This window comes from Cricetulus griseus, chromosome 7 (assembly GCF_003668045.3).
Source record: "Cricetulus griseus strain 17A/GY chromosome 7, alternate assembly CriGri-PICRH-1.0, whole genome shotgun sequence".
NCBI lineage: Eukaryota > Metazoa > Chordata > Mammalia > Rodentia > Cricetidae > Cricetulus > Cricetulus griseus.
In genome coordinates this window covers 69,235,538-69,248,131 of record NC_048600.1, presented here as the reverse complement: position 1 = coordinate 69,248,131, position 12,594 = coordinate 69,235,538, and positions in this window count along the sequence as shown.

The following is a 12,594-nucleotide window of genomic DNA, read 5'->3' as shown; positions in this document are numbered from 1 at the left end:
AGCTGTGGGAGGAGGTGAGACTTATGCTGGCTATTACTGCCTCTGCATAATTTTTTCAAATTATTTTATGGGATTTTTTTTGTCTGCCTGGTGCCCTTGATGGTTGTGAGCCAACATATGGGTGCTGGGAATCAAACTTGGGTCTTGTGGAAGAGCAGCTGGCGGGCTTAACAGCTGAGCCATCTCTCCAACTCCTCTGCGTAACTTCTGAGGGAAGAAAGCCTTTAACTTTATTGTTTGTTGAGACAGGATCTCATTCAGTCCAAACTGCCCTCAAACTGTCTATGTAGCCCAGGATAGCCTTCCACTTCTGATGCTCCTGCCTTAGTCCCCTGAGGGCTGGCATTACAAGTGTGCTGCTGCTGCTGCTGCTACTACTACTACTCACACACACACACACACACACACACACACACACACACACACACACACACACACACACACGCTCGTGTGTGCATGCACCTGAGTAGGTGTACTTGCAGGTGCCCATAGAGGTCAGAAGAGGGCACTGGAAGTTGCATGGTTTCAAGTCTCCCCACATTGCCCCTGGGAGAGAACTGTAAACTGCTAAGCCATCTCTTCAATCCTCCTGACTAACATTTTTTTTTTTTTTTTTTTTTAGACAGAGCTCTACTATGTAGCCTTAGCTAGCCTGGAACTCACTTCGTAGACCAGGCTGGCCTCAAACTCACAGAGATCCACCTATCTCTACCTCCCAAGTGCTGGGATTAAAGTCACAACCCCCCAAAGTAATGTTTTTTGTTTGGTTTGGGGTTTTGTTTTGGTTTTTGTTGTTGTTGTTGTTGGGGGGGATTTTTTGTTTGTTTGATTGTTTTGGGGGGGTTTCAAGACAGGGTTTCTCTGTGGCTTTGGAGGCTGTCGTGGAACTAGTTTTTGTAGAGCAGGCTGGCCTCGAACTCAAAGAGATCCGCCTGCCTCCCTCCCGTGTGCTGGGATTAAAGGCGTGCGCCACCACCACCCACCCAAAGTAATGTTAAATGAAGGAAAAATAGTATTTGGTGTTTCAGTGTCCATATAACATCTTGAACACAGCCACATGTACTGTTCGTGGTTATGTTTGCACTACAGCAGAAGCTTGGCTCATCTAACCTCAGATCGTGAGTGTCCAGCTTCATACAGAAAAGGCATGCAGACATTGACCTTCGATGTCCCTAAAAGCATTTTCCATTAAATGACATATAAAGAATCTTCTCAGAGAGCAAACCATACAGAAAAACCTTAAATACTAAGGCTGGGATGTAGTGCTTATCTGGCATACACAAAGTACCACATAAACCCAGTGACATATCACAAAACTATAATCTCAAGCACTAAGGAGGTGGAGGCAGGAGGATTAGAAGTTCAAAGTCGTCCTTGATTACAGAATGAGTTTAAGGCCAGCCTGGGCTATGTGAAATTTCATCTCAAACAAGGGGCGGGGTGCATATATCATAGTTCTAAGAGTTTGTTTTCTTTTTACAGCTTTACGCTTTGCATATTTTAATGTTTTTGGTTTGGGCTTTTGCTTTTAGAATTAGATTTTTGCTTCCCTGCACCTAAGGAGGGCCTGTGCCTGGAGAATCTCTCCAGGGTTCTCTGCAGAGCTTGGCAACTAGCCTAGTGAATTTGGTCCTCACTGATTGCTCTGCCCCCTGCTGGCTGACCTTGCCTCATCGAGGCCTAGGTTTCCTATCTGTTTAAGGACAGTTTTGGCTCCCCAGGCTCTCCCGTTCTTCAGTGACTGATCCTAAAGGTTGGAAGATGCATAAGGAGAGCAGTGGTTTAACTGCTGTCTCAGACTCAACAGTCTCGAAGGATGTGCTGAGATCTGTTCAGAACACACACTCTGAGTTTGCAGGGGATAAGCCTCACATGGATGGTGTCCGCGTCTCCGGGATATCCAGCATGCAGGATCTGCTCAAGGTCCTGGGGAGTGAGCCTTTATGTCCTCGAGTGTGCTATATAGATTCTAAATCCAGCCTGGGGGCATTGAAGGCTCTCAGAGCACCTGTTCCTCTCTACCCTATTGTACTTTTCAGTTTGCCTCTAGTCCTTCTGGGGTGAGCTTGTGGCCCTCAAAGCTGGATCAGGCCTGGATTACTCATACTTGACTCCCAGAGCCTTAGAAAGGCACCTGGCACTTTGTGGCTTTAGATACATATTGGTGAGTGGATGGATGGAGTGGGTGGGTAGATGGATGGGTAGATGGGTGAGTGGACAGATGAGTGGATAGATGGATAGCAAATGGCTGGGTTGGGGGTTAGATGGGTGAGTATCCAGATAGATGAGTAAGTTGATGAATGTATGGATCAGTGGATAGAGAGAATTGGTGAATGGCTAGATATAAAGATAGATAAGTGAGTATATTTATGGATGGATGAGTGCATGGGTGAGTACATGGGTGGTTTTAATAGCAGGGACAGGGCTTCACCTTCTTTTCTAATCCAAGGATTTCTGAAGGGACAAAGGATAGATGAGGACAAGAGGTCCAGGATACATTATGAAACTGGAAAAGTCACTCCCTTCCTGGTGTCTAGTCTTGGGCAATTTACAGTGTGGGTAATATGTGTCTGGCATAGACAGCCTTGGAAATAAACCATCTTGAAATGTTCAAGTTCTGGAAATCATACCACAGTTAGTTTTCACTTGCCATGTATATTCTGAGTCTATACCAAGAATGAAATCATGGTGGGTGTAGCAGCACACACCCTCATTCCCAGCATCCAGGAAGGAAAGGCAGATAGAGATGGAGGAGAGCCTCATCTGCATAGTGACTTCTAGGCAAGCCATGGCTTTATAGTGAATCCTTGTCTCAAAAGAAGACAGAACATCCAGGCGGTGGTAGCATATTCCTTTAATCCCAGCACTCAGGAGGCAGAGGCAGGTGGATCTCTGTGAGCTTGAGGCCAGCCTGGTCTACAGAGCGGGTTCCAGCACAGGCTTCAAAGCTACACCACAGAGAAACCCTGTCTTGAAAATAAAGCAGACAAAACCAACAACAGTGAATGAATCATGGAGAAAGCAGATATTAACGGTAATAGCTAGCTAGTCAGGCAAGCTGCATCCAGGCTTAAAAGCATTTTTATTTTATTTTTTAATAATTTATTTAACTTTATGTGTATTGGTGTGAATGTATCAGATCCACTGGAACTGGAGTTACAGACAGTTGTGAGCTGCCATGTGGGTGTTGGGAATTGAACCTGAGTCCTCCGGAAGAGCAGCCAGTGCTCTTAACCACTGAGCCGTCCTTCCAGCCTGCATTTTTATTTTTTTGTAATGTACTTAGTGTATTCGTGCATGTGTGTGTGTGTGTGTGTGTGTGTGTGTGTGTGTGTGTGTGTGTGTGTATGTGTGTGTAGGCCAGAGAACAACCTTGAGTGTCATCTTCAGGAATGCCATCTGTTGTAGAAATGTTATATTTGTTTGTAGGCCAGAGAACAACCTTGAGTGTCATCTTCAGGAATGCCATCTGTTGTAGAAATGTTATATTTGTTTATGCTGTGGAACATTTGTTTTAATGATGCAAAGATGTGTTGCATTTGTCTGACTCTGTGAAACTTTGATTTGTTGCCTATCTAAAACACCTGATGGTCTAATAAAGAGCTGAACAGCCAATAGTGAGACAGGAAAAAAGGACAGGCCAGGCTGGCAGGCAGCAAGAATAAATAGGAGAAATCTAGGAAAAGAAGAAGGAACAGGACAGAACAATGAGAGGATGACATCAGTCCTACATTTTTCCTTCTATTTATTCTCTCTACAGAAGTAAGAAAAGGAAAAAGCCCAGATCAAAAGTTAGTTGGAATAATTTAAGAAAAGCTGGCTAGAAATAAGCCAAGCTAAGACCGGAGGTTTATAGTGACTAAGTCTATTTCTCTGGGAGCTGAGTGGCAGTCCCCCAAAAATATAAAGAATGAACCAGTAAAGAGCCGCCAGGTGGTGGTGGTGCACGCCTTTAACCCCAGCACTTGAGAGGCAGAGGGAGTGGATCTCTGTGAGTTCAAGACCACCCTCGTCTATAAGAGCTAGTTGCAGAACAGCCTCCAAAGCCACAGAGAAACCCTGTCTCGAACACCCCCCCCCAAAAAAAAGAGTAAAAAGCCAACAACAACAGCCATCCAGCACCATTGAGACAGGTTCTGTTACTGGCCTGAAGCTCACAGTTAGGCTAGCCTGGCTGGCCATGAAGCCTAGGGATCCTCCCATCTCTGCCTCCTCTGCACTGGGATCATAGGCACATGCCCCTGCATCTGGATTTTATGTGGGTTCTGAGGATTGAGCTGAAGTCCTCATGCTTGCAAGGCAGGTACATTACCCACCAGGCTGTCTCCCAGCCTAGAAGAACTTTATCCCATACACCGGATGTTTTAGGGAGATGTGATCTTTCACTAGATCCTTGAAGGTGTTGTGGTATCTTGGAATCCCAGAGAGGGGAATCTCAAAGTCATAGATATTAGGATCTGGATTTCTATAGCATTGAATGACATGCAGATGTTTCCGGATGTCCTTATTGTTGACAACTCTCCCACACATTCTCCTTATATGGATGACTTTGTGGTTTATATTTTGATGCAGGATGTCCTGCAGCCCAAGGCTGGCCTTGTCTTTGCTGGAGATAGCCTTGAACTTTGGCTCCTCCTGCCTCCACCTCCCAAGTGCTTGGGGTCACAGGCATGGAGGACCAGACCCTGTTTATGGCAGTGCTGGGAATTGAGGCCAGGGCTTCATGCAAGCTAGACAAGCCCCCTGCAAACTGAGCAGTATCCCCAATCCCCAATAATCTTGGCATGTCTCTCTCCACTGCCACCACTTGATTCAGCACAGGCATCGATGGCAGCTTTGAAGGTCACTCCTTTTAGAGGACCTTTGCCAGGCTGTTGCTGCAGTAGAGGAGCAGGAACACTGCTGCATCTCTGGAGGTATTCCAACACCAGTGATTGCTGCCCAAGCCTTGCTTGGGCTCCAGTGATGTCACCAAGCAGAGCATCGATAGCATCTGGGAGAAGTGTTTGCCAAGGGGAAAGACACTGAAGAAATGAACTCACTGTCGTGGCTAAGGAACTAACATGTAAGAATTTGATAATACCGGAACAGTAGCGCATAACTGAAGATGCAAAGGGAAGGAAACTGTAGAACCACAAAGAAAATCTCTAGCCGGACATGGTAGCCCATGTTTGCAATCTCACCACTTTGAGAGTCTAAAGCAAGAAAATCATTGCAAGTACCAGGCTAACTAGCCTGAGTTATGTAGCAAGAATAAGATTCTGTCTCAGAAGAAATAAGAGGAAGGAAATTCACAAGGAAGGGTGCAGCAGATCTGCCCACCTCCACCAGACTTCAAAAGTGTGGGAACCTGATGGTAAGCAGAAAGCATGGTGGTGCATTCCTGCCATGTCAGCACTGGAGTTAGGGGACGAAGATGGAGAGTTAAGGTTGGCCTGGGCAGCATAGCTGACACACCCTGCCTAGAAAACAAACAAACAACCCTTTACGGGCTGGAGAGATGGCTCAGCAATTAAGATCACTGGCTGCCCTTCCCAGGACCCACAAAGCAGTTATTATTCCAGGTCCAGGCAATCCAGTCTCCCCTCTTCTGGTCTCCCTGGGGACTGCATGCAAATAGTATACAGATAGTCATTCAGGCAAAGCATGCATATACATAAAATAAGAATAAATATGGGAACCAGTCATGGTGAGGCACACCTTTAATCTCATCAATCCGGAGGCAGAGGCAGGGGGATCGCTATGAGTTGGAGGTCAGTCTGGTCTACAAAGCCAGTTCCAGGACAGCCAGCAACCAGGTCTGTTACACAGGAAACCTGGGCCCCGAAATCCCAGAAACTCCCTTTAAGAGAGACAAGCCCACAAACCAGTAGCTGCTCATGGTAAATCTCGTATTTCTTTGTTATTATTGGAGGGGTACAATTCACACATACCATAGCAGGTGTGTGGTGGTCGAACAACTTTAGGGAGTCTATTCTCTCATTCTACTATAGAGTCCAAGGATAGAGCTCAGATCATCAAGATTGTGCAACAAGAATTTTTACTTACTGAGGCATCTCCACAGGCCATCAGGTACAAATGTCAGTAATGACTCCTCCTGAGGAAGCTCCTCAAGTTCCTCAGGATTATTCCATAAGTCATTATTATAGGACACCTCCCTACTGTCCTGAAGAACTTCCATGTGAGATGGTGGCTTCCCAGGCTGGCCTTAAACTTCTGAACCTTCTGCCTCCACCTCCTGAGTGCTGGTATTAGGGGCCACAGCACCTAGAAAACTGTACTTTAAACAATGTAGCCCACGAATGTTCATAAAGTTCATAGTAGTGTATTTGAATACTCTGGGGCTGCACCCTCACATCTGCCTCCTTACGCCCAAGCAGAGCAACTCTAGGCTTGTTCTGCAGACCCCCTTCATAGGGTGCACCCTGCACACAGATGTTCTTTTTTTTTTTTTTTGACACAGGGTCTCTCTGTGTATCTCTGACTGGCCTGGAACTCACCACTATAGAGACCAGGCTGGCCTTGAACTCACAGAGATCAGCCTAACTATGTTTCCTGAATGTTAGGATGGAAAGCATGTGCCACCACGCCCAGATCAGATGTATTGTTTTTTTTTTTTAATCTGTGGGTCATTTGGGAGGATGTTGACTTGTTTTGAGACAGGGTCTTGTGGATGAACAGATTAAGGTCTAGGATAATATAGGTTAATTTTATTCGGGGAGAGGTCACTTACACGAGAAGCCAATAACCCCAAGTTCCAGCTCTGAGGATCATGCTCAGCTGCTCTCCGTGATCCAACAGGAACCAAGAGAGCTTGTGCCCTCTCTCTCAGCCCTTTACTCCACACGCCCGGTTGGGCGTGGTCACAGGTACAGGTATCCGGGTCTCCCCCTACAGGGTCTCACTATATAGTTCTGGCTGCCCAGGAACTCATGGAGATCTGCCCTTCTCTGCTGTGTAGTAAGAACGACCTTGAACTTGTGATTCTTCTGTCTCCACTTCCCAAGTCCTAAGATTACAGCAGGAGCCATCATGCCCAGTTCAGTTCCTTCAGTGCTGGAAATAGAACCCAGGGCTACATGTGTGCTAGGCAAGCACTCTACCAACTGAGCCACATCCCAGACCTCAAGTGACCTCCTGTCTCAAAGTGGGTGTCTTCATATTGCAAGATTCCATAGCAGGAAATAATCTTCATGACAAATGGTCGGGAACTATGGAGAGCAACAATCTTTAACTCTATTACTATTTTTATCATTATTATAGTTATTGTTACTATTATTATTATATTTTTACTAACTCTGAGAATTTCATACAATGCATTCTTACCATTACTCCAGGTAGGCCTCCACCTCCCCACCTCCAGCTTCATGTCCTTTTTTTAAGACTCTTAACTCTTATGCAGGCCCTGAGAGAGGCATTGAGGGCTTCACTGGAGCGCATTCTAGGTTATTATTAGGCGGGATTCCGGGGCCACCTCAATGTGGGAGTCTGAGGGAAGGCACCGCACTGCCTGGCCGCCATCCAGCAACTGGCCAGCAGGTGGCAGTGTCTGTCCACTTTCATCTTCTCCAGGTAGTGCTCAAAGATCCTATTCCTATAAACAGTTCAAATTAAAGCCCAGAGAAGAGAGTTAAGGAAAATCCCCAGTCCCGGTACATTGTTCTGGTCTGAGTCATGGAGTCCTTCCTCTTGCATACAGACCCCTTTGGATGGGCCACTCTGTGGAGAAAGGGGCCTGGGAGAATTCCAAAAGCATAGTGCCATCTGGATGTTTGCTTCCTTCCAGGGTTTGTTTCCATCAGCCTGCCAGGCTGCGACACCTGCATACTTCCAGTCCCACAGCTGAGGGGGCTTCCTCTTCATACTAAAAAAAAAAAAAATACAGTGTTGCACTCAAAGCATTCCCCATATCTCAGATTGTTTTCTTAGGACTGATTCCAAGAAGCAAAGACAATGAAGTCAGCCAAGGAATGGTAACTGTTAATTAGCCATCATTCTTGCTGGATGCTTCCACTCCTGAATTAAGGCCTCAACTATGCAGCCAAAGGAACCAGCTTTTAACCCTGCTTCAACCTTTTCAGCTGACTCCTGGTAAAAGTGATCATTTTGATTATATGTAGAGCAAGTTAGGAATACTAAATGGAAATGGAAGCCACTGACTGTGCAGGCCTATGATCCAGCCCTGGGGAGGTGGAGGCAGGAGGACCAGACATTCAAGGTTATACTTAGCTACATAGAATTTGAAGCCATCCTGGGATACAAGAAACTTTGTCTCAAAAGACAAAATTAAATTTGTCAATTATACAGTATGGCAATTTCTCAGAAAATTAGGGATCAACCTACCTCAAGACCCTGCAGTACCACTTTGACATATACCCAAAGGAGGTACACTCACACCCGAAGAATATTTGCTCGAGTATGTTCATAGCAACATTATTCCTAATAGCCAGAACCTGGAATCAACCTAAATGTCCCTCAATAGAAGAATGAATAAAGAAAATGTGGTACAATTACACAATGGAGTACTACTCAGTGGTAAAAAATAATGACATCCTGAAATTTGCAGGCAAATGGACAGAACTAGAAAAAAAAATCCTGAGTAAGGTAACCCAGACCCAGAAAGACAAATATAGTATGACTTACTCATAAGTGGATACCAGACACAAAGCAAAAGATATCCAGCCTACAATCCACAACCCCAGAGAAGCTAGAACCCGCCTCCAGAAACAGATGGAAGCAGATGCAGAAATCTACAACTAACCAATAGGCCAAACTCCTGGGGTACAACAGAAGTGAGAGAGTTGTGATAATATGAATAAAGGAGTCAAGAATATGATGGGGAAGCACAGAGTCAGCTGACCTGAGCTAGCGAGAGATCACTGACTTTGGTCTGACATATGGGCATATGAAGCCACTGGCAGTGGGTTCCAGATCTAACTCTAACGAACAAACTGACTTTGTGGAGCCCATTCTATATGGAGAGATAATTTGCTCAGCCTAGGTGATGGGGGTTGGGGGTGGTCCTGCCTCAACAAGATGATTGGACAGACTTAGACTTCCAGGGGAGGCCTTACCCTCTCCAAGGAACAAATGGGGGTGTGTGGGGGGAGGAGTGGGGGAGACTAGGGAGTGGGAACTGGGATTGGAATGTTAAAAAATAAATCAGTAAAAATTTTAAAATCTAGAAAAAAATTAAAAATTGTCAATTATAATAAAATATAATCAGTACTGTTGGGATGTGGAGATGCACTCCTGTGTAACCCCAGGGTTTGGGAAGCCAATACAGGAGGATCATAGTTCAGTGACAGCCCAGGCTGAGCAGTGAGAATTTCCTTGTAAGGCTCGTACACTCTATCCCATTTTCTACAATATCACTCCAGTCATTACCCCTTCCTGACTCTTTTCTTCTCCATCAATTGCCCACCCCCCTCTAAGGTCTCAAGTATCCCTGGCTGGCCTTGAACTCACTAAGTAGCTGAGGATGACCTTGAACTCACTATATTTTCTGAAGATAACTTTGAACGCCTGACTGTCCTACTTCTACTTCCTGAATGCTGGAATTGTAGATTGTGCCGCCATGCCCAACCATGAAGACATAAGAGCCTATTTGTATACTGATGGCAATGATCAGAGAAACAGTGAAGAACCTGGATTGGGGGGGTGTGTCTCAGCAGCTGGTAGAGAGCTTGCCTAGTATGCACAAAGTCCTGGGTTAGATCCCTAGTCCACATAAATGAAGCTGGATGATGTGGATAAAGATCAGTAATCCCAGCACTCAGGAGCGGAGTCAGATCTGGAGTTCAAGGTCATCCGTGACTACATTGCAAACTGAAGGCCAGCCTGGGCTACAGGAGACCCTGTCAAACACCAAACAACACCTAAATAAATCAGGTCTTGGGCTGGAGTTATAACTATGAGTAATTGACTAACACATACCAGGTCCATGGTTCTATCCCTAACAAAGCACACACACACACACACACACACACACACACACACACACACACACGCACCCACATGTTGGCAAGGATGTGGAGAAATCTGAACATTGCTGTGGGTCTGAACACTGTACATTGCTGTGGGAATATCAGATGGTGCACTGTGAAAATCAGACCTCATGGAGGGATGTAGTTCAATGGAGAGTGTTACCACATATAAGATCCTGCCTTCATTGCCCAATACTGCAAAGAGAGGAGAGTCATATTATCATATAGCCCGGTTGATTCCACTTCTAGGTAAATTCATAAGGGAGCCCACACACTGGCATTCAAGTAAGTGTTCCTGCTGTTAATAGTGGCTTGATTACAATAGGCAGAGAGTTGAAATGAGTTCTACTTGCAGATGAACTGAAAAGCAAAATTCAGCAGATTCCCACAACAGAATATTATTCAGTCATAAAAAGTAAGTACTGACACATGCTACAATGTAGATAAACTAAGGGATGCCAAATGAGGCCAGCCTCCAAAGGCTACATGTGTATCCTACCATTTATATTAAGTGGGTGGAAGAATCCATGGAGACAGAAATCAAATCTGAGGGGGTGGGATGGTGAGGTGTTGTGTGTCACTGTTGTGGTGGGGCACTTGGGAGGGAGAAGCTGGAGTGTGATGAACACAAGGAGTTCATGACCAGCCTCAAACACATGAGACCTTGTCTCAAAAGACCAAAAGTGAGGAAGGAGAGAGGAAGTGAAGGGAGAGGGGAAGCAAAAAGACAAGGTAGGGCTGAGGAAGAGAAAGCAAAATGGTGGTTGATAGAGACAGGTTCAGGAAAGATGGGGAGTGACTGCTAAGAGAGTACTGGCTTTTTTGTTTTGTGTTTTTGTTTTGTTTTGGTTTGGTTTGGTTTTGGTTTTTAGAGACAGAGTTTCTCTGTATTGCTTTGGAGGTTGTCCGGAACTCCTTTCAGGACCTGCATAACCTGAGAGAACCAAGTCCTGCAAGCTGTCCTCTAACCTCTGCATGGATGCTACGGCACTTGTACTCAAAATTGAGTGCATGCACACACCTGTACACAAAAGGACAGTCATTTAAAACAAGGAGTCATACAACAGTGTGACTCAAGAAAAATGCTCAGTAAATGACAGCAGCAATGATTATGTGCAAGGAGACCACTGACCCCCATCTTAGCAGGGCCTCTTCTGTCTTCTTCCCCCACGACGTCTCTCATTTTCTTCTTTACATTTATTTATTTGGTTTTCTGAGAGTCTCAAGTAGCCCAGACTGTCCTTGACCTGCTAAGTGGTTGAGGATGGCCTTGAACTTCTGATCCTTCTGAGTAGTAAGATTATAGGTGTGCACCACTAAATCCAGTTTTATATGGTGCTGACAATCCAGCCCAGGGCTTTGTGCCTGCCAAACTCTGCAAACTGAGCCACAATCACCAGCCCAGTATTGCATGTTTTTGAGACAGAGTCTCAGGTAGCCCAGGCTGGCCTTGAAGTTGATATGAAGCCAATGATGACCTTGAACTCCCGATCCTCTTGCTCCTCCTGCTTCAGCCTCTCAGTGCTGGGACACAGGCTTGGATGGTAACATTTGCCACTTGAGCTCTCTCTTCTTTTTTTTTTCTTTTTAAAGATTGTATGTATTATGTATACAACATTCTGCTTCCATGTATATCTGCACACCAGAAGAGGGCACCAGATCTCGTAAGGGATGGTTGTGAGCCACCATATGGATGCTGGGAATTGAACTCAGGTCCTCTGGAAGAGCAGCCAGTGCTCTTAACCTCTGAGCCATCTCTCCAGCCTGAGCTCTCTCTTCTTAAAAGTTCTAACTCTGTGTCATTCCCAGTCCAAAGGTTAGACTGCCCAACTTGCTTCACCTCACATGCTTCCTCCACCTTAGCCCCAGGCTTCCCAGAAAAACAATCAAAACTTCCATCTATTGGAAGGTCCCCAAGGGTGGGACAGGGCTGCTGAGCCCACTTTGCTCTAGCATGCAGCAAACACTCAATAAATGCTCACTGAGTGAAACAGAAAGACGGAAAACACATTTTCCAGTCAGATCTTGTTAGAGCCTTATAAGTTTCTGAACTAATGACAGATCCCGAGGATAATATCTTTTTTAACTTTAAAAATTGCATTTTTTTTTTTTATTTTAGAACTGGGAGGCATGTGCCTCATGTGGGTCTCAGGGATCAAACTCAGGTTTGGCAACAAGCACCTTTGTCTGCTGCGCTAGCTCACTGGTCCCTGAGGACGACTCTTTAAAGAAACTCAGAGAAGAACTTGTTGACAAACAGAACAGTTTGCTGTCGGATCAGTGGTTACCAAGCAGGAAGCCATCTCTGTTAAGGCCTAGCCATCTGTTTCCTAGGGACTCCCAGAGACTGATGCTTTTCCACACAGACCAGGAGCACAACTTCTGGTCTCCTTAGTAGACCCTCTTCCACCAGAATGCACTCACCAAGGCTAAGGTATCCCTCTGAGTCACCTGCCCTACTAAGTTCGATTCCCAACGCTACAATCTGCAAGCTGTTTGACTCTGGGCGAGACACTGTCTCCTCTGGGCTTTCCTTCCCTACAAAGTAGGTAACTACGCCCGATAACGCGGAAAGGCGTGAAATCTGATCGGTCCAGGAAGGTCTCAA